A 27702-nucleotide genomic window follows, 5' to 3' on the forward strand; every position below is an offset into this window, starting at 1 on the left:
ATTATACAAGATCCCAACTTGTGACTCTGCTGCATTTTCTCCCAGTCCCCCAACAGTTAGGCTTGTTTGTTTTGCGTGGCCAAGAATTGAATATTTACCCTGATGCAGTTCCCTGCAGAATTTGGATTTTGATTAGCAATTCATGGCCTCCTTAAGGCAGTGTAACAAAGCAATCAATATCCTTTCCTCAGATGAGGATAGGGGGGATCGTTGTAGGGATTCATTTACTAACACAAAATGGAAAGTCAATGATGGACTCCTCACATACATGCACACACACACAAAGATGCATACATGGGATCACTGGCCACTTTAATAGGTACACCTTGGTAGTATCGAGTTGGACCCCCTTTTGCTTTCAGAACCGCCTTAATACGTCACAGCATTGATCCATCAAGGTGCTGGGAACACTCCTCAGAGATTCCGGTTCATATTGATAGCACCAGGCAGATGCTGCAAATTTGTCAGCTGCACATCCACAATGGGAATCTCCTGTTTCACCACATCCCAACGGTGCTCTATTGCATTGCGTTAAGGTGACTGTGGAAGCCATTTGAGTCCAGTGAACTCATTGTTCAAGATAGGGACGTGCGCAATCAGTCAACTACTTTATGAAACAGTGTTACCCCTGTGAGCTGGCGTCAGAAATAATAGTCAGTTAAACTTGTTGTTTTCCGTAATTGCTATGCATTCACCTAATGACTGTCTTTATTGACAGGTTGTTATGTTGAATATTGTTTTAAATGTTATTTGTTAGCTTTTTTCAGTGAGTAGTTGTCACATTTTGTTGGATAAGGTGCAATGTTCATAATGTTCAATTTTGACCATTTTCTGTGTTTTCTTTCTTTCACACTAGTCGACTAGTCTAAGCTTAGACTTCTGTTTAAAGGTGCAATGTCTGAGAATTGGCAACAGTCGAATTCATACTCCAAACAAATAGGGGGCAATCTGACACTAGAGTAATTGCTAACTGCTGCTAGCTGTAGCTGCCCTTAGCGAGGAAGCACAGTTAACTGTGCAGCTAGTGCTCATAGTAGTTGACTCTGCCTGGACCTGGAGCTTGGAGCACAGGTGTTGATGTTGTTTTTTTTTTTATCAGACTATAACCCTACAAAGTGGCTATGGGCTAGCTGGTTAGCATGCTAACTTCAAAAGATATCTCTGCAGCGCAATACAGAGATGTCTTTGTTGTAATGTCAAAACCGATATTTCCTCACATAACTGTTGATAAGTTTGGCTAATTTTGAACGTTTTAAACAACATGTTTTGCATATTGCACCTTTTAAACTTCAGGTAAAGTAGCTGTTGGGAACGTCCCTACTTCAAGTATGATAGATGTTAATACTGTTGATACGAGGCAGGATGGATCCATGTTCTCTGACCCTTCTATCAAAATGTTGCAGCAGGAATTGAGATTCATCAAGCCAGGCAACGTTTTACAAATCTTCTGTTGTCCAATTTTGGTGATCCTGTGCCAATTGTTGTTTCAGTTATCTGTTCTTAGATGACAGGAGCGGCACCTGGTGTGGTCCTCTGCTGCTGTAGCCCATCTGCTTCAAGGTCTGATGTGGTGAAAAGAGAACTGAAGCTCACTGGATAGTTTCTCTTTTTTGGATGGTTGTGCATGAAAATCCCAGTAGAAGAGCTGTTTCTAAAGTAATCAAACCAGCCCATCTGGCACCAACAACCATTCCAAATTCAAAGTCCCTTATATCACCTTTCTTCTCCATTTTGATGCTTGGTTTAAACTTCAGGAAAATGTCTTGACCATGCCCTCAAGCCCAAATGCATTGCTGCCACGTGAATGGCTGATTAGATATTTGGACCAGCTGGATGTTCTGTGCTTTGTCTTTATCTCAGCTGCAGCGTGTCAGTGGCCTGTTTTATTACTGTGATGGATGACAATGAAAGGGATTCCATGGCTACATTAGATTTTCCAGCTACGTCTCCTGACTGGGCAGCAACATCCACAGCCTTTCATTTAAACAGAGCTCTGATGTAATTAGTACAGCCTCATTACTCTGCTTGTTACCCCTCCCACTTGTTTCCCACTAGTCCAGTGGAAAAACACAAGACTTTGAGTTTAGACAAATTAAAGTTACCCCTGAATTACACTAAAGTTAACTTTCCGAGGCAGGCATTTCCCACTTGATTTTTTTTTCCTCCTGAAATGTTGTCCATACTTATTTGCTGACTCCTTTCTCTCTAATGGAATATACTGTAACAAATGTAATGAACCATCACTCCTGTTAAAATACATTCAGTGTAGCCCTTAGACATTTCAGGCATATTGGTAGTTTTAAGGGTCTCTTTCCTCAAGTATTTATTTATTTATTTATTTTAGAAAAGAAAATATTTCAGAAAAGAAAACCAGTTACCTTCAGTGGATCTGTCATCTGTTTACAGGTCTTGGGGATTAAGCAATACTACTACTAGTGCTGCACAAGTGAAAAAATTTTAGAAAGCCCTTTGTGGCTCCAGAGAGAAGACAAATGTTTGTCGGACAGCATCTCAAGGCTACATTAGCTGCTTACAAGCATGACACATGTGAATCTCTGCGGTTGGCAGTTAGTTGCATTGTGGGTAATGTAGGCACCAGGTTTTGACAAGGAAGAAAACGGCATGGAATAAAAAAAAGGCGATCTCAGTAGATCTGTGATAGGCCAATATTATCAGGCTCTAATTGTTATAGGAAATGATTTGTTAAGTTGGTGATATCCTTGATGACTTGACTTCCTCAAAGCATTTCCTTCCTTTTGCAATACCAATTTAACAAAATGTAACCACCTTTATGTGCATCACTGTTTACTAGCTGGCATTCCTCCTCTTCATTATTCCTCTTCCCTGCCTTTGGTGATGGGAACACACTCATAAAATCATCGCTGCATAGCACAAGTGGTGGTCACAAATTTCACAGGGTACCTTTTAAAATCTGTGATGGATATTGCCCCATCAATTGTATCACCCATATGTGTAAAGTTCTGGATATTGTGTATGTGGAATCTTAATGACTAATGCGGTGACATAATTTTGAAAATCTGCCAAATTTCCCTTTTAATTTCCACCTCCTATTTAGCAGTGTTTACTCATTAAAACTACCAAATATTTGAGCTTCACAAGTCGACAAAAGTGTTCCCCCACACCATCTGCAACTGAGTATCTCAACATCTGTCTTAAAGTCCTCGTTCCAGAAACTTCACTCTGAGGTTTACAAAACTGGTATTTATAGTGGTGTTGCAACAGCCCCCTGTCATAGCTACTGACATAGCACACCTGACAGTACATAACATACTGTACAACCCTGAATGAAGAAATGGAATCTGCCATTTTATGGTCGTTATATAAGCAGCAATGAATCTGTGGCAGTTTTATAGGACTATCATGACTTTACAGGATTTTCATCCATTTCATTTAATAGTTTATTTAAAAGAGTGACCATGTACAATAAATGTACTGCACCAAATATAGCACAATGCTAATTTCCATCTGTAGTCCCTGGGTATAAATACAATGCACATATAAAAATGTTATAATTGTAAGATATAAGATAATTTATACACATATAGGACAGACCAGTGTATATCCATTCAGACTATTATCAGACCTTAATGACAAACTGACTTTTTTTAAAAACCATTTTAACATTATTTTTAACCTAAATGACAACTAATAAACTCTCCTATATATGAAGGGGTAGCGTTGATGGATGAGATGGTGAAGACCAGATTATTCTTATACATTACAGTCAAGTTTTAGTGCTTTCCTGAGTTCCCAAAAACTCCCAAATGTCATTTTTGGCCTCGTCAACCACAAAATGTACTTCATGAAGTCCTTTTTGTGAAGTTCTCATGCATATTAGATTTCACAAAGTCAGTGGAGTTGAAGTTACCCTGTATGTGCTGGAGTTGCTTTAGGCTCGCAGCAGCCACATGTGCACTTCATGCTTCATCTCCCCTGATCTTCTCAGGGCCTCCCTTACACCTTCTTACAACATCAGCATGCTACAGTGGATAAGAGAAAGTGCTGATCTGGTCTGACTGGCCTCTTTAATTTGTGATGAGCGTGGGAGAGCGGGACCCCACAGGGCCAACAGAGAGCCTTGTGGCCAGGTTGTGCTGCTGCCTTCATCCCCCTAGCCAGCTGTAGATGCACCTGCCAAGTTCGTGCCGGTTACCCCGTCCACTTTCTTGTTCTCTCAACTATTGGGAAGAGTAGAATCTGCAAGCTAAGAATTAACCTCTTTTTCTTTGCCCTAAGAGAGATATGAAATGTCACTTTGTCTTTGGGAACTGTCATTCTTCAATGTAATCTCATTGCACGCCAGTTCTCCTCGGCTACAGAAGAATTTATTGTCCAATCTCTTGAGTTAATGCGAGTGCTCTCACACCTTTTGCCAGTATACAAATCTATGTTATAATACTTGAAAAAGATTTTACTACCCGCAGTGCTGCCAGGACTTTATAGCATTTTGGATAATTTATGCACCTTTCACAAACTGTAAAACAGGAAGCTATGTTGTAAAACCACTTATAAAAGGTAAGAACACAAGAGATTCAATTTTCACATTGTGTGTTTTGATACCAAAGCTGTTACTGGGTGGGTTAAATATGGTTAGCTTCATTCCTTCATTCATTCAATAAAAAAGGAAGTGATATTTTTGAGTGCATCTTACTCCAAATCTATTTTTCATAAATGAACATGACAAAAGCACGATGATCTACGCTTTTAAAATTAAAATGAAAGTCTCATCTGTGAAGGATTAATTGAGCGTATATCAGCGGTGATCAGATGGAGACGCTAAATCCAGCAGACGGTGTTAGAGTCCAGACAGCTGTAAATTTCAGTGGGTTCATCCTGAACTGTAAAGAGAACTCAGTCTTGGCAGAGATCGCAGAGACTTGTGGGCATGTTTAGGAGTCTTCGAGACGTGCCTACACGGATAGCACACGAGCTCCAGAAACCTGTATAATCTCATATTCATGTAAACAGGGATATGAATAATCTTGTTACTGTATGTTCAGTTTGAAGCTGCGTACCCCGAATTTGACCAGAACGACGTATTACCGCAATACTAATGTGGGCGTGTGTGTCAAAGTACTTGGCAAGATATAGATTCACACGTGGGCAACGTTACCCTGTGGCAACTGTCCATCAACATAGTTTTTAACAAAAAATATGTCAATTTATATTCATTTTATGCAAATGGTAAATACTGCTTATGTCCTTAATATGTACTCAGAAAATAAGACTCAGTGAAAGCGGGAAGAAAGTTGTTTGAAACAGTTGAACATATGTTCAGTTTTTTGTAATTTAAAGGATAGGTTCTCATTTTAAAGGTTTGTATTTTTTATGGTATGTGCCTATATTAACATTGAAACAGGTTATTGCTTGCTGTAAGCATTGCTCTTGCCCATACTGTCTCTAAAGAGGTAGTTTCCTTAAGCCATTTCAGTTTAAGTGATGAGGATCAAAACCCACAATCCTTTTTGTGAACATACTATAATACGATGGAGAGGTCCCTTGAGTCGACCTTATGTCAGAAAAATATATAGTTTGCTCATAATATTGGCTGAAGTTATGTGAAGCCAGTTTTGTGAGCTAGCTAATATGCGTGTAAGTGATCAGTTCTACAAGGTTTCGGTTATGGGTTTTGATGAGCGTTAAACAAGACTTCTTCAGTTATGCAACTATTGGGTGTGTGGTCTTTATAATAACGTATTTTCAAAGTCTTATACTTTAACAGTTTAATGACAAACTGCGGCTTTCTCAAGTTGATAAATTATCTTTTAAGTTCATGAACATGATATGTAAAATTCAAAGGGAGTCAAACAATTACTTGTCTCGCCATTCACTACCATACCTACACTGATACTCAGGTCACAGTGCTGACTGTTAACCGGGAAGCAGTTGGTGGTTGTCTGCTGTGGTTTCTGGAACGCAGAGACCCACTGGTTTCACCCAGGAATACAACGTGAATGCATCTCTAACTACCTGGTATTTATTAATAATATATGAAAAAGTGATTTAAGAGACAGTTGAACTTCAGAGAGCAGTTTGATGCATGAATGTTTTAATTGAGAGTGCTGATGTCTGAGGAGTCTTGTTATATAACTGAAATTGAGGTTCCCATGTACAGTATGTCTATCAGAGACTTCTAACTCGTCTTCAAAGATGCTTTAGACTTTTTTTTTTTTTTAACTTCTGGTGAAAAAGTTTGACTTTGACTTATGAAGAAAAAGAGATCACATCGTTTCATGCCCAGCTGAATTAGTAACCAGTAAAGGCAAATATGTGCTCAGAGCATTTTCTGCCACAAAAATAACTTTGTTGTTTTGCTTTTTTTATTGTCGGGTGAATTCACATTTGCATTTTTGATTAGCTCAGCACTCTTCCTAATGAAAAACAACAGTCTTTCATTAATGCAGCATGTGTTGTAGTGTATTTAAATGTGAGAGTACAGCCTGCATGTTGAGTAATTATTGATGTAACTGCTCCAAGTCTGAAAGTTGAGTCAACTTTCCCTCTCACCAACAACAACGAGGCTGTCTCTCCTCTTGTTCTCGGACTACACCTTCTTCCTCTCTCACATCTGGTTTTATCATCCAGTGAATATCATGAAAAACTTTTTTTTACAATTTTGTGACGCATTCATTATCTTCGTCCTGATGCACTTTGTATGACTGTGAGAACAATACAGGCGAAACACAGATGATGTGGCTATTTCAGAGACTATCTGAATGATTGGTAACAATCCATTTGGTGTAAGCACATCTCCCCTGCATAACAATTAAGCGACATTGCCACTGAGTGCATCAGAGACAGATGGCATGGCCAATACAGGAGGGAAGAAGAGAAACTCTAGAGGCTGGGCTGTTTTCTTAAAAGATGATTGTCTCCGGCCTGTGGGGAGCTACAGCCTGATGTTCATGGCATTGTTAGCTGAGCAAGGTGAGCAACAAATTGTAATAATACTCATGGCAAGAATTTCCTGGTACGTACCCAACTTTGCTGTATGACTTTGTCACATTTTGAGATAAAATTGGCCTTATTCTCGTAAAATTGGAGCATTCATTAGCAGCCTCTGCAGAATTTGTTAGTGAATGGCAACCCCTGCATCCATTGCCAGAATTGGTTGACTCTAATAGCAAACAACAGCCTTATCCCTGGATGAGGCCAGAGGCAGCACACTGCAGCCTGGAGGCCAGTGAGAGCGAATCCTGTTGCCAGGCAACGGCTTACAGATGGAGGGGGGGGCTAGTAGCAGGGTCCTCCACTGCTGCCCACGCCCCTGCATGTCCTTCGTCATCGTCGCGTCAAGATTAGATCTGCCTGGCCTTGAATTATTGATTTGATTTTCTCCAAGCATCAACATTTTCCTGTGCCGGCCCTACCTGAGAATCTTACATCAGCTGTCACTGACCACCACTCTATTTCTTCAGGGAAAAAACAACCAACACTTGTAGTAGTGCTACAGTAAATACTAATTCCTCTAGATTTAAGCCATAAAAAACTGACATTCTTAATTCTGCAGTTTCTTTTACTACACATTGGCTCTTGAGGATAGAAGAAGTTAAGAGATTTTCTGTGCTTCATGTTGTCTATCCTGATTACAGCATGTATTTAGTTACCAAAAGGAGGAAAACCACAAGGTGGCAGGCGGAGTTCTCCAGTCTCATAGCTTAAACAGTTTTAGGGTTTTTTTCTTTTTAATTTGTGGACTCTCTCTGCAGGGTTGTGTGTTCGGCTGTTGTTGTTGATTTCGGATGCCTGTCTGTGATGGAGCCTTATTTGTTTCCTGAATGTTTAATCTGCCAAGTTCATGCCTTTGGCTGCCCACTGAGAAGGGGGTCCTTGTTCTGTGTCTGCCTGGCAATCCCAGTGACTGCTGCTGTCCCCCGGCCTCTTGTGCACATTAACATACAGCTGTCCCACAGGATGTAGTGAGACAGACACCCATGAGCTTCAGAGGGAAGCTGGGCACTCCCTCTCCTCTCCCAGATTCAACTCACAGGCAGCAGCCACAGCAGATGGGCTGTGGAGATTAAACCACGAGGCACATGGCAGCTATTGTGGGCTGCCTATTGTGAAATTTAAAGGTCAGCAATAGGGTCACGGCTGAATTGGTGTGGTGAGTCCCACCTCCCATACATGAACTCAGTTGGCGAAGGTTTTGCTAATGATAGCTTTTTTGGCTTGTCAGGAATATTGATCAGTAGACAGTGTGCTAAGGGGAGGCAAGAGTCAGAGTGCAGGTTACAGACAGGAGCAGTGGGTGAAAAATTCTGCATCAGCAGCTTTATACACGACTTCTTTTTGTTAAAGAATAAGTCTGATAATTTATATTTTCATTTATCAACAAACACCATGAAAAGGCAAACACGAGCACGTATCCTAACAAGCATATAGAGCAACAGGGATAATATACCTGGAAGACCGCCTCGACCTGGATCCTTCAACAAAAAGCCAATGGGATTTCTCAATTTTGTTTTGCAAGATACAGTATTCGTCACAATTGAACATCACTTTTATTTATTTTTTTTAAGTGTATATGCAATCGCTAGAATTAATAAGCCAACACTAGCCTAATAACATACTACATCATGGTCACATGAATTCGATGACACCACCACTAAGCTTCATACCACACTATACTATACACGTCACTCTAAATTGATCTTTTTCACTACTTTCTATCAGTTTTTAGAAAATTAAACATACTTAAGTTCATTACCATAGATAAACAGCTGCAGTAGGAATGAATGGGCTTGGCACCACATACGGGCAGGAATGTCAGAAAGCACTGAGAGATACTCATTGTTAGTTTTGTTTTTTTCATGGGATTTTATGTTGACGGTAAGAAAAATATAGAATATCATTAGCCTCAAATATACCCACCTACACAGTTGGAAAGACAAAGTAAAGCAACCAAAAAAACGTCAGAATGAACTAAGAAGCAAAATATCACGACTTGTCAGTAAACCCAATTTTAAGCAGCTACATCATTTTGACTTGCCTGACATTTAAAATCTTGAATTCAAGTTCATATTTGACTCAAAGGTCATGAAACATGGCCGAGGAAATGGAAAGTGACTGAAAGAGATGATACCCTTTGACTCAAAACATCCTCTGTCAGAGTCTAGCTTGAGGGTTCATGAACAGTCCTTGCAACCCAACAACACAGCACTTTATCAAATATAAAGTAAATAAAATATCAGTTTCAGCTCAAGTTTTGTCAAGAGCCACTCAACTGTCTGCTCAGATGTAGAGTTCAAGTACTGTGTAAGTTTGAGGTTTGGATAGCCTCCTTTGGTTTACTCTGCTTCCTCTCTCTGAGCGTCATTGACCCCCAAGTTGTGTCCCGCTATTTTTGAAATGCAGGCCGACATCCCCCAAAGAAGACAGTGTGGTTTCTCAGTTGAAAACATTAAAGCCTTCCATGCTGATGCGGTGTGAGAGTATGGCAGTGTGTGCTGAGGGGAGTCTATTTTTGGGAAGTTGTTCCAACCTCACTTCCATTTTCCACTCTTATACTCATTTCATTGACTGGCCAGTTGGCTGTGTTTGTTCTTTGTTGGGAAGGTTCGAGGAAAGTACAAGAAAAGATGTGACAGCATGTCACGTCAGCTGGCAAGTTAAGGCCTTCCACCCAATACAAGCTTTTGAAGGCTATGTGGTATACTGAGTTATAACAGCTCTTAAATTTTTAAGAGTTTTAAGGAGAGGAAAGTACTCTGATTGTTGGCTTTTGTTTGCACGCATCACTCATAACATAACGTATTTCAAGTGATATAACACAAAACTGTTGCTCTGTCATTTTCAGGATGCGTCATGTTAATTTAAACTTTAAAACTTTGAGTGTTTTGCCCCCTGGTTGGCCCCCGGAGTTCCTGTATAAATATAAAAAGGCTTGTTTACTTTTTCATGCCATCTGCTGCTTCGATGCCTGCGGTCGCTTTACGGATGCTGCTTAGCTCACCCGCAGGCTAGATGTCGTTTCAAGGTAGACAGCTCATCAAGATGAATGACAGGTTTTGCAGAATGAAGCGGGACAATAGACAGCTTGAACTAACAATACACTTCCTGCCACAAAGGTGAACATTTGCATGTTACAGCGTGTTACAGCCTGACCTCTATGCTAAATGGACAGATAGTTTCAAGTTAATACAACACCTCTGACCTTAAACTGAAAATAGTGACATAATGATTGTTCTTTGTTATTTCAGGCAATCTGTTGTCCAATTTGAACAAGTTACCAAAGGAACGTAGTAGCCATGTATTAATAGTCCATTTAGTTCTGTCAGAATAGGGGCACAAAAAAGCTATAGCAGCAATGGAGTGTGTACATGAACATTGTGATAGAAAATAAAACCACTATGAAATGTATATGTAACCTTTATTTCAATCAGGTAATCTCACTGAATTCAAGACCTCTTTGCAAGAGACCTGAGTGCAGCAGACATTCAAACATTGCGAAAAACAAAAGTACATACAGCTTCAGAGACAATCACAGAAGGGCATCACTGTTGAAGTTAAAAGTTTAAAATCAGCCAGCGGGATGAGACATTAAAAAAAAACTGGCATGAGAATAAAGGATATCATCGTCAAGCATAGACATGATGGTTGACTGTACAATCGATTGTCTTGTCCTCAAGACAGAAAATACTTTATTCTCTTATAAGAAAACCCATTTTTATCTTTGGTTTCAGTACCAGTTTCAGAATTGTGGTGTTGAAAGTAATGTTGGACATGATTGTGACTGTGAATAATGAATGTCAATCTGATATTATAAAACTTTCATCATGTTGTTGAAAATTCAGCTCTACCTGCAAACCCTCTGGTACCGTATATCAATCTCATCCCATGCTCCAGACTTGCACTCCGCTGCCTGGTGTATGACTATACATTGTATTTTCCTGTTGCAGAGCTCTTGGGGGAATTCTTGTATCCATTATGCATGGCATAAAGCGCTACACATGAGCAAATAAATCAACAAACACACAGAAACTCCAGCTCCTGAAGGTGCTTTTCCAAATGACCCAATATACTATTCTTCCCTTCTTCATTCTCTGCAAGATGGGAAGTAAGAGAGTGGTATCCTCTGTGTAGCTCGGTGTGTAGGAGTGCTCCAGTATGTGTCAGAAGCTGTATGAGTTGGAGGCAGGGAGGAGGAAAAGACTGCAGCAAAGTCTGAATCGAATCAGTGACACATAACCACTGCTTCCAGTGTATACGTGTCTGACAGGGTTAAACCACCAACAGCATCATAGAAATGCTCACTAAAACCCTGCTAACCATTTTCCTTAAAGATGAAATATGTAAGAATTTTGCATTAAAATGTCTAAACAACTAGAGCTTTATTAGATGTTTTGTTTACTTGTGTACTCAAATTATTCCAAATGTTTCCAACAATGTTCAAACGCAGACAAATCCAAATTTACTCAAAGTAATGTTGTGCTTCATTTGCTCCCCGGTTGCTAGTTCCACGGCAATGAAGTTGGCAAACAAGACTAAACTAAATGTAAATAGGACTTAAAAACATTATCTCATTTGTGAACATTTGTGCCTGAGTCACGTCAGATAGTTTTTTATCAGCAATGGTGGCTGTTTAATGGTTTATTCACCACTGGCGAAGTGAGTTTGACTGTTTATTCCCGTTACTCATGCAGTGTTTATCTGCCCCAAACAGCCAGAGTGCTTAATTGTACATTAGCCATAAGCTCCACAGCTCCAGATGGTAGTCAACATTATAGTACATAAACATCCCACAAATGGCTGTCACCTCCTTGGATTGCTGCTGCAGTCAGGTTGATAAATGGGAGTGAAGATAAATCCACTTTTTAATGTCAAATATTAAAGAATAGTCTCTGAGCTCTCCTCCCGGCAGTAAACAGAGCAGAATCTGATGGGACTCCGGGTGTTTATTCCTCCAAAAGGTCTGGCTCTACAGTCAACTCTTCCTCCAGAGCTAGCCAGCTCTGCTAAGATGAAACGACAGTTCTTGTTCCTGTCGCAGATGTGTCAGTAACTGGAGGTTGAAGTCTGGCTTTTGCTGAGGAGTTTTGCTTCCCCTTTCACATTAAATGCATGTCCAGCCATTCAAGATTTTCTTTTGGCAGCAGCTGGGTTCTTCCTCTGTCCTCCGTCTGTCTCTGTGTTGCCCAGCATGGGATGTTAACTCCTTGGAGGCCCCATGCTGCCATCCCTCACAGCCAGACATATTTCTACCTTGAGATTCAATGGACATATGGCAACCACCTACAACCTCAGCCTTACCAATTACTACTGCAGACCTAGTTAGTACATTTATACAGATGTACAGTTTTCACTAAATTGGGAGGATTATTCCCTCATCTATTTTTGAGCTTTCTTTCTTTACATATTTGAAAAGTGACATATGAAGGCTTGTATTTACTGCGAGAGAATACTGTAGAAACTCCAACCTGCACACTCAGTTGCCTCTGCATGAATACATTCAGGAGGTCCTCTCTGTCTATACTGCAGTAGTATCAAGTGTTTGTGTGTCGGTGTGTTTGTGTGGGAGTGAAACAAACATTCTCGCAAGGTCCATCCAAGGTTCACTGCTCCTCTGCCCTTCCTGAAATGAAGCATTTACGACCCCTGACCCTTGTCATTCTATGTAGCCTTTTAAATCTGGGAAGACACATCTTTTTCGGCATAACCATCATCCATCTGACCATACACTAAAGACTCTCTCAGTTTGCTCATTATTATATATTGACTGTGTCGTGACCGGTTCACTCTGTATAAAAAATTCCTACCTACATTACTTTTCTCATTAACTTGCATTGCCTCAGCCAAAAAGGCAACTTTATCCTCGGTCTTACCTGTATAACAGCTTAAATATGGTAAGTTTACAGTAATGTATGAGCCAAATCATGACTGCATTACACATGATCGTCTTCTGTTGCATTATCTCTCCACAAGCAGTTTTCAGCTTGCTTCGGCCTGTTTTGTTAAGTAATAGCTTGGCTTCTTTTGTGTTCACAGTGGACACCATTTTTAGTGTCTTTATCTGTTAATGTGGAGGGATACAAAGCTCTTTTCATTGCCAGTTGCACAGTACACCACTAAGAAAAGAAATCATGGTAGCAAAAGCAGAAAAATTATGTGTGTGATTTTCAGATCATAGAAGAGATGAATTTAGCTGTGTTTTAGCTTGAGTTGTTTCATCTGGTCATGTCTGGTCCAGTCTTCAGGCGAGATGCATTGCTGTTATGTTGCATCATTCATCTACCCCAACAAACGCCCAGATACAAAGATGTATGAACTTTCATGCGCCGCCTCTTTTATCTCTTATTTTGAAATATAGCCATTACGTGTGTCTGACTTTGTGCCATCCGACATGGCAGTGGATAGGAGTCAAGTCATGCACTAAAAAGGTTGCTATCGCCCACTCCGCTGGTGGTCCATCAGAGATAACAATAATGCCAGACACTTTAGACAAGAGCATTGGCTTTCAAAGCATGGCCAGTGGACACATCTAAACAAGATCAAATGTGCCCTTCACTTTCTGGAAATTGGATTTCTATGTCAACACTGGAGTCACGCATTTCACTCTTATCGAATGTCAGTGGTTCTTTTTTATTTTGGTCACTATCCATTTATGCCATTCTCTACTTAACCTGGCTATCAAGAATAGGGTGGACACAGCTGTGTTTCAACTTTAAAGCTGAGCAAAGATGTTCTTTCCAGATTACCTCATTAGTCAGCCTCACCTGTCACTAGGACCCACCTCAGTTTAATCATCAGAAAAGACTGAGACAACAGCTATAGTACTTCATCCTGAAGACAAAAGTGCTTTCCCAGCCTCCTCACATAATTTTCTTCCTCTTTCCTAAACTTTGTCATTGTACAAGTTGTTAAAAAGTTTTCCCCCATTTATCTTACCAGTGAATGTGCTACCGCCCTGCACTCTTTGCTCTTTCGTTCTTCAAAAGTTTATGTTGAGAAAGACCCTACAGTCTGTCCTATAATGAAATTTGTGGTCACAGTAGAAATTGTTGATTTTTCAAGGAAACCTTTTGAGAAACATCGCTGAGACGGGTGGCACCATTCCCAACAAAACTCTCTCGCCGCTCTGTCTCCGGAGAGTTTGGCAATGGGGCGCTCAATCAGAATGCATATTAGTATTAATAGTAGCGCCACTGGCATGTATCTTCAAACTATTTTCAAACGATGAGCCACGCTTCCCTTATAGCATAAGCCAAGATAGAGTAGATTCTGTGTTTTTGAATGTTTACTAGGATTGCTTGGAATCTTAGCAAGTTACATCCGTTATTATTGATAATGAAGATATATACTATTTATAGTTTAGGGCTGGGCAATATATAAATATGATATTATCGTGATATGAGACTATATATCATCTTAGATTTTGGATATTGTGATGTGGTGTAAGTGTGTTAGGCCATATCACTGTTTTTAAATGCTGCATTATGGTAAAATTATCTAATTTTCTTAAACTTACCAGACTGTTATACTTAGCCATTGTATCTACATTACTGATAATTCTTTATCAAAAATCTCAATGTTTCCATATTTTGTGTGATGCACCAATAGTCATCCCTACAATATTATCGCAACACAGTTGGTAAAATATATTGTGAGATCTGATTTTGTCTCCCAGTCCTATTGCCAGCATGCTATTGAAGAGATTTTAGAATATTGAGATATGCTGTGTATCATGATAAAGCCTAAAAAATAGCATTATGTTAAGGCCATATCACCCAGCCCTCATGTAGATCATATAGATCAGATTGTCAACCTCGTAGTGATCATCAAAATTATCTGAGAACAGTGAATATCTGTTTGCAAAGATTTCACTGTGATCCATCTAATAGTTGTTCAGATATTTCAGTTTGGACCGAAGCAAACAATCCAACAAGGCAACGTTGCCATCCCTAGAGCCACGCTGCTGTCAACAGAAGTTAATGCCCAAAAGAAGGGTAAATGATCAATATTTTTGCTTATTTCATTGCTTCAAACAGACTGTGTTTAATAGCATCTTCTGATCCCTGATCCACTTGGATTAAGGTAAAATCTCAGTTCAGAGGTTGCTCAGGCATGTTTTCTTTTGAAACCATTTATTTGGAACAGCAAACACGCAAATTACTGCTTTGTGGAAGAGATAAAGGGTAGTGCGGGTAGATGGTGTTCCAGATGAGATCAGTATCACAAGAGGGGATAAAATACCAAAGACAGTGTGATGCATGAATTTCTGTAGTGAGTTCAGGTCAAGGCAGGCGACCAAGTCACCATCAGAGTGTCCCCCCATGGTTTCCCACCACCTTCTCAAGCATATTTAGGGATCTACAGATGACAAGCAACACCCAGCAGGCTCAATTTGGCTCGCTCTGCTTCATCTGGGATGCAGAGTGGTAATTCTGGATGATTAAAGAGGTTTATTCGTTTCTGTGTAAATGTTTATGCCAGCCCTGGCCAAGTTTCACCTGGCTCATCACACACATTTCCATAACCCTCTTTCATTTCTGAATGAGATATGACAGCTCAGGCTGCATCCAAATGCAAGCCGAGATAGGCCTATCGTTGGGGAAGGATTAGAAATGGAGGTAAATGTTAATACCTCTATGGAGAAATCTTTCATGTACAATTTGACTTTAGAATCTGACCTCCTCCCAGGATACTTATCATATAGTATATTAGAATTTGTTGGAGAAGTTATTTAACTTATAGAAAATCCAAGTCAACTTTATCTACAGGGCCAAAAGCTGTATTAAAACTTTTTTACAGTCCTGACTGAATGTTGACTTCTGCTCATTTCACAACTTAATATCTATTCTGAGGTCTGAGCTTGAAACATATTACACTCAATCTTTACTTCATATTGTAACTATTTTATTACATTATGTCATAATTAAACATTTAACATGTTTTTAGTCAAACTATTACTATCTTCACTGTACATACAGCACCTATTCCCCTCTCACACTGGACAAAAACCCAGAAAAATCTGGTTTTTGTCTTTAATAGGAATGTGTACAATAAGCATTCACTCTTGTGTAAATGGCTCTGCAGTAGTCAGGGGTGTTTATCGACTCCAGCTCTGATCAGCTGTGATGAAAATTCAGCACCTGGGTGGACACACCAATTTTCTCAATTTTTCAGCCCTTTTTAGCTGAGGTGCTGTGACACACATTAAAGATAAGGAGGCTGGCTTGTTGGTACTTTTCCATCTTTCTCTGTTCAAGCAGCACTCGAACATCATTCAGTCAGCACTTGGTTTGAAATGGAGCCTGAAGTAAAAGATATTTATAAAGTAACCACCATTGTTACATCATCCATGGCTTTCGTGTCGGCACCCGATCATTGCTAGCTGCGTGATTGGTGATGCGCATGTGAAACTCGCAACAAAGATGGGAAAGAAGTTAAATGTCTCACTCCTTAGCTACTTCTTTCATCAGCTCCAGAAAAAAATGATGTTTCTAATTCAGAATTGATGGATTCAGACTTAAAAAAAACAAACAAAAAAACAAGGTAAACGTCTTCTGGATGTAGTCTGATGAGGTATATGATCTGCTACTTTCTCTTGTTCCCTGTTTTTTCGATGTGATGACGACCGTGGCACAAAAGAAAAAACAACTTTAGCCTTAAAAAAAAAAAACATATACACACTAATTTTGGTGTAAAAAAAGTGCAGTTATATGCCTGTTAAAGATGAAAGAGTGAGCCTTTCCCATTTTTTCCCCCCGTTTTTCTTTCTCTATACTGTATCGTTGATCTAAGGATTGAGGATGCCATTATATTATTGTGCAGATTGTAATGTCCTCTGAGACAAACTTTTGGAGCTGTATAAATAAACTTGACTTTGGACAGGCCCCTCAGATGAAGAAGATGATGCAGTTCACTCACTGAATCCGAGCCATCTGAACTTGCTGCCCAACTTTGCAGATGTATTGTAGGTCAAATGTAATGAGGATCAGCTGTGGCTCATGGAGTGGGTCACAAACTTCTGTTTGAAGCTTTTTCCAGCAAGCTGGTGCTGCTGAGCTGCTGTTTGCTTTGGGCACATTGCAGATGGTCCTAGGATTTGGGTATGACGCTTGTGATTGGACAACATAACGATTGAGAGCAAAGTCCAAGTCTTTAAAATGCAAAGACACGCACTCAGTCATTGATTACTTTAACTTCATTACTCTACCGCATCAAATTTAACACCTTTGAGGGAAAAACTAGTGATGCAGTGTCCATCTTTATCCCCAGTTCTTCCCAGCAGGACAGCAGGGACAACTGAATGTCGTCCAGCTGTCCTTGTAGTCCCGCTGGGAAGAGCTGTTCTCTGCCAGGATGTTATATGATATTATTCTCAGGTGCTATTGTGTGTGTAATTGCTGTAAGATTAGACAAGGGTATTATACCCTGTTATTTTATTTTTCATTTTTTTTAACAAGAGACCGTTTCTTGCATATATAACAGTTAAAAAGTGACAGATTGTAGATTTTACAGGGTTAAATTGTGGATTCAGAAGCCAAACCAAACTCGTATTTTTCAACAAGTTATTATATTTTTAAGGGTTGGGTTGAGCATGAAGCAGTATTTTGGCTTTCTTTGTGCAGATTTCCTCAATTCAGAGTACATATTGAGGCCACAGAGTCAATATCATCTTCCCAAAGCACTCACACCAGACCGACTTATTTTCCATGGGGGAAATCAGCTTCTCGGTTTTTTATTGCCTCACTGAGGGCTCTGTGGTCAATTTTAATAGCACACGTTACTAAATAAGGAGACTGAATGACTGTTATTCCCTGTAATGTTGTGGGACAAGAGACAGAACAGAGCTGTAGGCATGGTAGTCCTGCGACAGATGAAGCCCCAGTTGAGATTCATCTTTGTAGTCCAAGCTGTTCTGTAGCTTCCATTTTTGAGGGGGAACTGCAGGGAAGTCCAGATTTTAAGCTCAAGAAAGATTTCTTTCTTTTGTTTTTAATGTGTTGAGTTTTTGTTACAAAAGTAGAAGAGGTAGAATCATAGCTAACCAACGTTCTTGACATCAATATCCAACAAGGTTAGGGACCGAGAAAGGGTTGAGGGTGGTCGTTAAAGGGTTTCCTATGATTGGATGATTCTGTCGCCATCCTAGGGGGAAAAATGCATTCAGGTACAGTAGGGAGGACTGTAACAGAAGCCCAGAGCCTCTTATTTCACTTTCACACAATTCTACATCTAAGAACTGACATCATTACTGTGGTTTTCTGCTTTACTGCCTCCTGCTTATTGTTAAAGCAAACATCACAGAAAATAAATAGATTTTTTTGGATCTGTGACAGGCCCTGGTTGCACAGTTTTAATCAGATGTCTTTTTTTAACCAAGTCAAAAAAGGAATATACCCCGGCTGCCCTATATTGGTTTTATCTTACAGTGAGGGATTAAACCTTTATACATGTTTTCATTTTGGTTGTGTAGACCATTGCCTATTAAGTCTTTTCCCAGGCTTCTCTATTTATATACATCTTGAAATGCTGCATCTGCTTTAAACTCGGATTTCTAAATAATCGCCAATAATTGCAAATACTGACCTCTGTTCTTCATTTATTTTCCAAACAGCCCATTGATGTCACAAGGGAGATACCAGTGGCTCTTGCTTTAATTTCTTTTTTTGACCTGACCCCTTCAAACTTGAACGTTTCAGTCGCGTGGGTGGCTGTAGGATATGTTAATTCAACACCATGCAGATGATGCTATTATTATCCTTAGCAGAATGCCATGATCCATGGTTTCCTTATTCATCAAACCTCCCCCACACGCATTGCATCTGTCCAGCCTGGAATGGGGCTCACACTTCCCCATTTCAGAAAAACCCATTGAGAGGAGACCCCCTAGTCCTCATTTTTTCCACAGAGGGGACAACCGCACAATGACACGGCTCCGTTTAGTGATGCATCACTGCCCAGGAGGTATTTGCCTCCTTCAAGTTCACCACCTCACATTAAACATTTGCTCAAGAAAGCCTCTTTTCTCCTGAAGTGTAGCTTTTTCCCACCAACATCTGTCGATTTCGAATAGAAGGCTGGTCACATTCCTCCAATTGTACTAGACAGGTGTTAGATGTATAACTCATTCTTCGGCGGCTCCAACGATTTATCAGTGACTGAACAGAAAATTAATCCGACAATTTAGATAATACATTTCTATTTTAATGACTGCTGATTCTTTTCATGGTTATTAGATGAATCATTTGGTCTATGAAGCAAAACAATTCCACGTTGCTTATCACTCAGATTTAAAATGGCTGGTCCACCTTAAGTGAGCCGAGGTCAGAGTTGCTACTTGTATAACGCGTTTTGGTCTAGTGCCTTGGTCACACTACACATCTTTCTGTCTTGTAATCAGGAGTCTTGCAGTCGGTGTGGCTTGCGCACTACACAAACACAGGGGTTCACACATTACAAGATGTGATATAGGAATGTCATCAAGCAGTCACTCAGTCAGATTTTTTAGCCTCCTAGATATCCAGCGGGCGTTGGCAACAGGTCAGCGAGCTCCTGGATTGCGTCTTTTAACGGCTTACACATGGCGATTGTCACACATCGGCATGAGCGCTGATTGCCTCTGATCTGCCGATCTCAAAGAAACTTCAGTTAGATTGGGGCTAGAACTTAGCTTTAGGCACATGGGACCACTCGACTTGTAATACAGTGGTGGAAACTCTGCAAAGATATGGAAATTACAATCATAAAATATGAGCAAATCTTCTGAGTTTTTGGCATTTTGTGCAATTGCTGATTAATTATTTATCCATTGAATAATCAACTAATTGCTTTAGCTCCAAATTCATTTGTCAAGTTGAAATGTTAAACGTTTGCTTTCTAAAATGTATGTTTGGATGGAAAGACAATCAAAATTGAGTTTTCTACTATTGTGCAATCTTAAATTGTGCCCCCCTTTTATCATTACTTAGTTTTTTAAAGTTTATAGATTAAACACCAACGCTAACATAAGAAATGATCAAAAAATAAGTTGTAGTAGTAAGTGAAATGATCAATAATTGCAACTAAATGGTTCCATTCCACTCATTCATTCATTAATCCCCTCCTCCCGTATCTTCATGAATCCAAGGATGCTCGACTTATCTGCAGGCTCGTGGAGTATCTGTTGAGTCAGTATGCTGAAACCTTGGCAGTGATGTTGTCTATTATTTGTGCACAGTCAAATGAGAAAGCATTTGCATTTCCCCACAAGCCATCCACTGCACTGCAATGTAATGAGTGTATTTTTATACATCCACCACTGTTCAAACATTGCAGCAAAAGGAGCCGATGTCTGATAAAGCACTATTACCTGAACAGGTTTGTTTGTTTATTGACAAAACAAGAAACTAAAATGGGGTTTGATTTGAGAAAATAATGTTTTTTGGGGGGCTTTACTACTGACCAGGACTTTGGTTTTGATAAGCGGGAGGTCAGTGTCAGGAGCGGGGTCGAAGGAGGCCTGTTAATGCTTTACCAACCGGCAGAAGGAGAGCGACAAAGGAGGCCACGGCCTATTCAAAGGCCACAGTGCAACTCCTCTCGCATGCCGAGCATTCCAATGTGCTGTGTAAAGGTTGAGCCGGCAGAGAGCTACGAGAGGGCCTTTCTCACGAGGGCCACCTTAAACACACACAGACAAAGCTCAAGCTGCTCCGTCTGATGCAGCCCGACCTTCGGCGATTTTGAATGCTTTTCTGCGGTGAGAAAGTGTGACTAAAATGCCAGGATTAGCCGAGTCGCTTTACACCTGTCGTGTCCTCTCGAATGATCATGATTTATATCCCTTAGTACATTCATCCAGAATAAAATCCTTCATCTTACTGGGCAAGATTACCGTGAGAGTGCACATGTCACGTTACATCTGTTCATTTATTGTCTAGTCCAAAATAACTCAGCATTTTAGTCTCACATGATGGTAGATTTTACCAGAAGTCTCTTGCCAAGTTTTTCTTCTCAGTAACAAGCCCTAAAATTCCCCCCTGTGCCAGGTCACTCAGTAATTACAGGTGTAAGCCGGGAGTGTCTGGAAGGCTGCCAGTTTTCAATGCTCCATCACCTGTGAATAGAGCCCTTCCCACGACCCTTTATTGTGTCTCCTGTTCCGATGATCTAATGCCGATGTCTTGTGAGGTCAAGAGAAGCAAAAGATCTATTGAAAATAATGACATGGCCTGAACTGGTATGAACTGGATGGATATCTAAAACATTTTTGTTGCAGGAGTGTTATGGCAGGCAAGCCCATCGCTTCAGGATTAATTTAAACTGCACACAAACATCATTGTTTATAAATAGCAACGGGTCAGTTTAATGTAGAAATGTGTTTCAGTTTGTTATCTTGTAGCACAGTCACGTAACACAGTTGGCGAGAGACACTGTTTAATATTCTCTGTTCTCAATTTGTCCAAATTAATCAAACAAAAAGCTTCTGGTGTATTCATCTTGCATGGCTAAACAAGATAAATATGTTTTTATGTCACAACTCAAAATGCCTTGAAAAGGCAGTAAATGTTGATGTATTTTTAAACTAAAGCTGCCATCTTGAGGTTGTGACTTTTACTCGCTGTAACAATAACAGCGGTGAAGCCATCAGCAGTGCATACTATTGTTAACTGGGCAGGTGCACTCACTCAGTACCTGCTTACACTGAAATGCAAATATTGGCCTTTTCCATGTGTGTGCAAATAAGCAGGTGCAGCAGATCCATTCAAACTGTTGCCTGATAGATTATAAAGGCAGACTGTTTTCTGTCATGTGATCGGTTGGCTGGGATGTTGACTGTCTTTAGTGTAGCTCTCCAGTGCAGTTCAACGTATATCTGCAGTGATGGAAGAAGAATTCAGACTATTCACTTCATGAGCCAAAGTTAGGTCGCCATAATCACTAATAACTTAAAAAAATAAATATAATTTTTAGGATTTTTTTCATTTTTATTTTGCGGAGGTAAAAATGCTCTTACAATACTAATTAATTATTTTTCACGATCGGAGTACGTTGGGCAGAGTGACACTGCGCAGGAAAATAAATTATTTTTATATACTTTTGGGTGTTTTTCTCTATAACAATGCATCATATCTTTTAGTACTGACACAGTTAGCGAAAATTCTGATAACCGATTACTATTTGCGTCACTTACGAATCAAAAATGCCCAAGATTCTCCTGTTCCAGCTTCTCTTAGGTGAAGATTTGCAGCTTTTTTGTGTCACACATGATGGCACACAAAAAACTTTGGGGTTGTCTGTTGGTCAGAACAAACGTGTGTTATTAAGACACCTGTGGATAGAACTATAAATTGGAAATGTATTCTGTGGATGAGGTTTAAAAACCTGCTTCTCAAAGCCTGGTGCCTACATTCCCCAGAATACAATTTAGCCAGTGAGTGACATCACTGGAGGCAATTTATCAGATTACAGTCATCTTTCTCTGGAACCACAAAAGGCTTTATACTACTTTCATTTCACATATGGAGTAGCACTCCCCCAAGACCTGTAAATACGCTTTAATATGTAAAATTGGTGGAGTTGCCCTTTAAGCAAAAATATTTGAATAAATGCACCGTTACTTCCCACGTCTGTGTTGAGGCTTTACTGGCAGGTAGCTCTGCTTGCTTCAGAGTGATCTATTTGATGCAGAGCATATTAGAAGGTGGATGCTTCCCAGAGACACTAGCTTTGGGCGCGGTGCATGGAGCCGTTTTGATTCTGCAACAAGTGGAGGTCCACCTTTTTTAATGCAAAAGGGCACCGCGCGTACCCCACCCGCTGTGTTTGTGTGTGCGTGTGCGCGCCGCCTCCTCTGCTTCACATATGTCCCCGGTCCCTCCTGCTCTTGGAGGATGCGCTGCGCACAGTGTTGAATGTTGGACTGCACCATTCGTGTCGTCTCCACCGGGGAGGCTGTAATCCGATCCTGTTTGGAGGAGCCGCCGTGCAGCCTGTGAGGAGGAAGAGGGCACTGCTCTGCGCTCTGACGCGCTCTCCCCTCCACTCCTCCCCCTTTTCTGCCGAGTGTCACCCTCTTTCCTCCCCTCATCTGTTCACTCCCTGCTCGGTGAGGCTGGTCGGCGGCGCACACATACGCACACACACACACACACACACACACACGCCTCCGGGATCGTCGCATCGCATTGTTCACCCACCGACCGAGCCCCAGATCAAGCCGGCGCGACACTACGGAGATTTGCCTTCTGTTTTTTTTTTTTTTTTTTTTTGAATGCCTTCACCGGGGGAATCTACCGCATGCACGCCAGTCCGGTGACGTGCCCGAGCATGTTCACATCAGAGACGGCGTCGGATTTACCTGAGAGTACGCTGCCCTCACACCGTCAGAGCCATCTCCCCAGCGCGCACACACGTTTGGACTCCACCGATTGTCACTGAAGAGGAGAGAGGAAAACACACCGGATTACAAGGATGGGGTTCTACGGCACTTTAAAGATGATTTTCTACAAAGTGAGTAGGGTTTTCTGCTTGCGTTTCACCGCCCGTGTCACCTCCAACACATCCTCCCATCTCTCATGATTTAATGCTGGACTCGCTGTGTCGCCCTCATTATCTCTGACGCGCCTCTCACGGCAGATTGTGCGGCCACTGCGGAGGATGAACAGCAGTGAAGCAGACCCCCAGAGACGTCGCTTTAATTGCCCGGGCCTATATGTTATGTTATGTTATGTTACGTTATGTGATGTGTTAATGTTAGAGTATTGGGAGATTTGGCGTCCTTATTCCTTCATAGTAACTTCAGCCGCGTAAATAAATGCCATGGCACAGATCCAGGGCTGTTTGTTGTATTTATAAATGTGGTTACTGCTGTGGCACACAGGCTCACTTAATTCTGCAACGCTGGGTGAAAATATGTGCATATGTCCACCTCATTCACTACTGAATCCCCCCCGTTTCTGGCTGGCACAAGATCCCATTTTTGCCTCCGCGTTGGCTCGATGCTCTCTGCACCTGTACATCAACTCCCTTCCTCATTATTACCCATTAGACGCTTTAGCTTATAACGGATTTACCACACATAGATGGCCGGTATCAGCTCCTTATATGTTTTAACACACGCAGACGTCCACTTTCCTAATAACAATGTTTTTTAATGAGCAAAAAACGTCCGGTTTCCCCCTCCGATCCTCCCCAGTTTGCAGGGTTATTATGATTCTACATTATGCAGCAGTGGTTATCTTGCACTGACCGAAGTGACTGCATGTGATCAGTCTGCTGTCGCCTGTTGGAGTAGCCTATTCCTCTGACATTGTGCACTCGCCTCAGGCTCCCAACCACAGATAATGGGTCACTGTGTCAGACTGCGCGAGAGGTAGAATATCCTCAAGGATGTTGGGTGTATTATGCTGGATGGCAGCCATAAAATGATGCTCCCTTAGTTGGGAAATGCACAGTACAAACAGAAATGTGAAAGGGGATCCGTTGTGCAGAGTGTGCGATGTAAACAAATCATTCACAATCTGATTTAAATAATCCCTGGCGGTTTTCGTGTATTTGCGTGCAGTTCATGTGTGCAGTGTTGAAGCTTTTACTCAATTAATCCTCATGACTGAGGGAAAATGTCATCCTTAATCAATGGGTAACAGTTTATTGAATTGAACAGAGGCTCATTTGTATTCTCCATCCATTTTGTGGATGTGCTCATTCTAAGATATCAGGATTTTGAAGTCAGCCCCTAGAGCTGGAATTTAATGCCGCTCTTTGATGGTACTGACAGAAACTGAAACACCAAGGCTGATTTATTTGAAATACAAACCCCCATTTTCTGGCTGGATTTCAATTCTCTCCCTTCTCTTCAACTTGCCAATTCTTTTCCAAAATGGCCAGCAGTCATTTGCAAGTGTTTTCTGCGTCTCTAGCAAAGCTGATTGACATGATGAAACTGTTTCGTGGCCGCTCGAAACGGCATTTGATAAACGGGAAAAGATTTTTCGAGTGACTGATGCTGCAGGATGTAGCCTGTGTTGAAATGAATCAACACATTATGTAAGAGCGATTGCCGTCTTTAAAATATCATTAACTCTCCGTGTTATCCATCTGCTGTGCTTTTGGACAGATAGGGAAGGGGGAAGCCAAGAGGAAGGAGGGGAAGGACTGATTAGTAGTGATTTACAAACACTGCGCTCTCTGGTTACCTTTTCCCAGGCTGAAACACAAGACGAGGCTGGCTACACGCTGTGTTTTTTTTTCACGCCTGCGTTTAGTTTGAGGTTTTTCTTACATGTGCACACACTCAAAGCCGGCCAGCGCACCCCCTTTTCTCTCTCACTCTCTGAGGCACACACAAAACATACGCACACACACCCAGTGCGTGCATACACACACCCAGGCTCTCCTTGGCTACTGAACTGCCATTGCAGTGAGATCACTGCTTTAAGAACAAGGCGGTCGGGTTTAAGAGCTGGAATATCTTATAAACCCTCCTTTATTTTCCTCAACAATCAAACACACAGTCGGCCAGATATTTTAAAATGTAGACAAGCGGAGCGTGAGTTACACACCAGCGTGTTTTTCCCAGGGCTTTTTCTATACATCTCCATGATGAAACACTCCAGATTTCTATGGCTCTTCCCATGATCCTCTCTACAGCTTCACACGGGAGCTGACTTGTGTGGAAAAGCTCATAAATCATTGGTCACAGTGTAATGTCCGGGGGGCCTCTAACCTGCAGCACACGTTGGTGTGCTAGTCATGTACACATGCCTCCAGAAACTCAGGCTGAGGGTCGGGTTGTGTCGGTTGTTTTGGTGCATTGATTCATTCTGTAGTCTAAATACCGAGGTAGGGATCCTGTGCTGAAGTCCTATCCTCATCATCTCGCACCCCTGAGTAGTTTATTCTGGGTTCGTCATTGTTTTGATTTATTGCAACAGTCAAATGTGTGCCTCAGGCTGGAAGCACAGGGAGGACAAACACACGCACCAAATTATAGTGATAAAAAAAACAAAACAAAAAAAAAAACACATCTTGAGGGAAAGACATATAATCATGCCACTGTAAAGCCAGACAGTATGGAGTCAAGCGTCCAGAGCTGTTTTCTTGTGAAGCACACTCTTCAATAACATACCCAGAATGTATCAAAACACCATTGTGTGTCTCAAAAAGGGGGAAAAAGTTAATTTTGAATGTGGTTTCTGTTTTCTACGAGCTATTATCAGCTCGTACAATAGGAGGAAGACTGATGGAAGTCTTTCATGGGTGTGTGCTTTCATGTTGCTTGTGAGCCCCTCACCAGACAATCTTCAATCATTATGTGATGGACTATAAAGTTGGTAACACTTTGTAATAACCATCATGAATAAACGGTAAATTTGTAGTTAATTAAACTAATGAGTTATGCCCAAGTTAAAGGTGCACTATGTAGTTTTGTTGCTTGTTGACATGGAAATAACTATTAACTTAAACTGACCTTTTATTAATGATGGTTATTGTCAAGTGTTGATAAAAAGTCAGGCACAACACGATCAACTTACATTTAGACTTGAATACTCAGTGCTGAATCCTTAACAAGGTTAAGGAATAAGGAATAATCAAAAAAGAAAAACAAGGACAGCACCCCCAATAAACTATTTGTTATTATTAAACGTCCATGTCGCAGTATTAAATAGTTTAAGTGGTACCATTAAGTATTTTTGAATCTTGAAGTTCAGTCGAGGTTGTGTCTCGCAGCACAGCAGGCTAGACTGTAACTGTAGCCAATCTGTTGAATGATATTGCCTAAATGAAAGTGTAAAAGATGAATGGTTATGCAACAAGATGGTTAACATGTGCAACAGCGCAGGAATAAATCATTCAGCAGCACCATGATGTTGACCAAATGTTTCTTTTTTAGTCAAAATATACTCTTGTTGGTATGCTGGTGGCTCCTACAATAGCTGTTTTTAAATGAAGCCCAGACAGAGAATTCAGAAACAAGCCCAGACTGTCACATTGTATATCTTATTTTGGCACAACAATCAGTGTTGGGGTTGTTTATCATGAGGGCCTGGCGATGAGATGGTGATCACTTGCATGTGTTGTGAGAGGCCTCGCCATAGAGAGTGGCAGGCATGGGATGAAGAAAATTGGCTTGCCCAGGCCTTTACACAGGCTCCTTTGTTTGTGCGGGAGGGTAGGTGGTAACAGGGATCGGGTGGTGTGTGCACATGCAGGTGATAGACGATGATAAAGAACTGACTCTCTCTGTTTTTCTTCCTCAAGTATCGGTGTGAATCAAACTTGAATGCCAAAAAATGCACCGTGTACCCTCCCTGAACACGTTTGTGTACTTTGTGGTTATATTGTGTGCATGAACGGTCTGTGCTCTCGGAGTTCTGGGTGTGAATGCCTCCGGATATTATGGCACGTCTGGTTGCCCGGGGATCACTGTTGTCACTTGTCTCCAGCGAGGAAAATAATCAAAATAAAGCTCAGCATTGTTAAAAACAAGCACCTGCTTTGTATCCTACGATCTCATAATGTTGAGCTGCTTCATCTACAGATAGGTCTCTGCTTTGTAATGAGCATGTTAAAAAATTGAATCCCCTGCCTATGCATTAAAGTTTAATTTCCTATTTGCATAAAGCTGTTGCAAGACTGTGGCGCCTGTGTTTTATATGCTGAATTTCAGACACAATGTTAACAAAGTCTGTAACTTGCTAAAGCAATTTTCTGCTTCCCATCCCTGTTTTTAAAAACTTCCTTGAACCGTGT

At 40.9% G+C, this 27702-nt stretch overlaps 1 protein-coding gene across 1 annotated transcript in view; it reads left to right on the forward strand.

Moving 5' to 3' along the window:
* fbxw7 (F-box and WD repeat domain containing 7) overlaps positions 1-27702 on the forward strand; it is a 124412-nt gene that overhangs the window by 73484 nt on the left and 23226 nt on the right. The gene's annotated exons all lie outside the window — the stretch shown is intronic.

This window comes from Pagrus major, chromosome 1 (assembly GCF_040436345.1).
Source record: "Pagrus major chromosome 1, Pma_NU_1.0".
Classification (NCBI taxonomy): domain Eukaryota; kingdom Metazoa; phylum Chordata; class Actinopteri; order Spariformes; family Sparidae; genus Pagrus; species Pagrus major.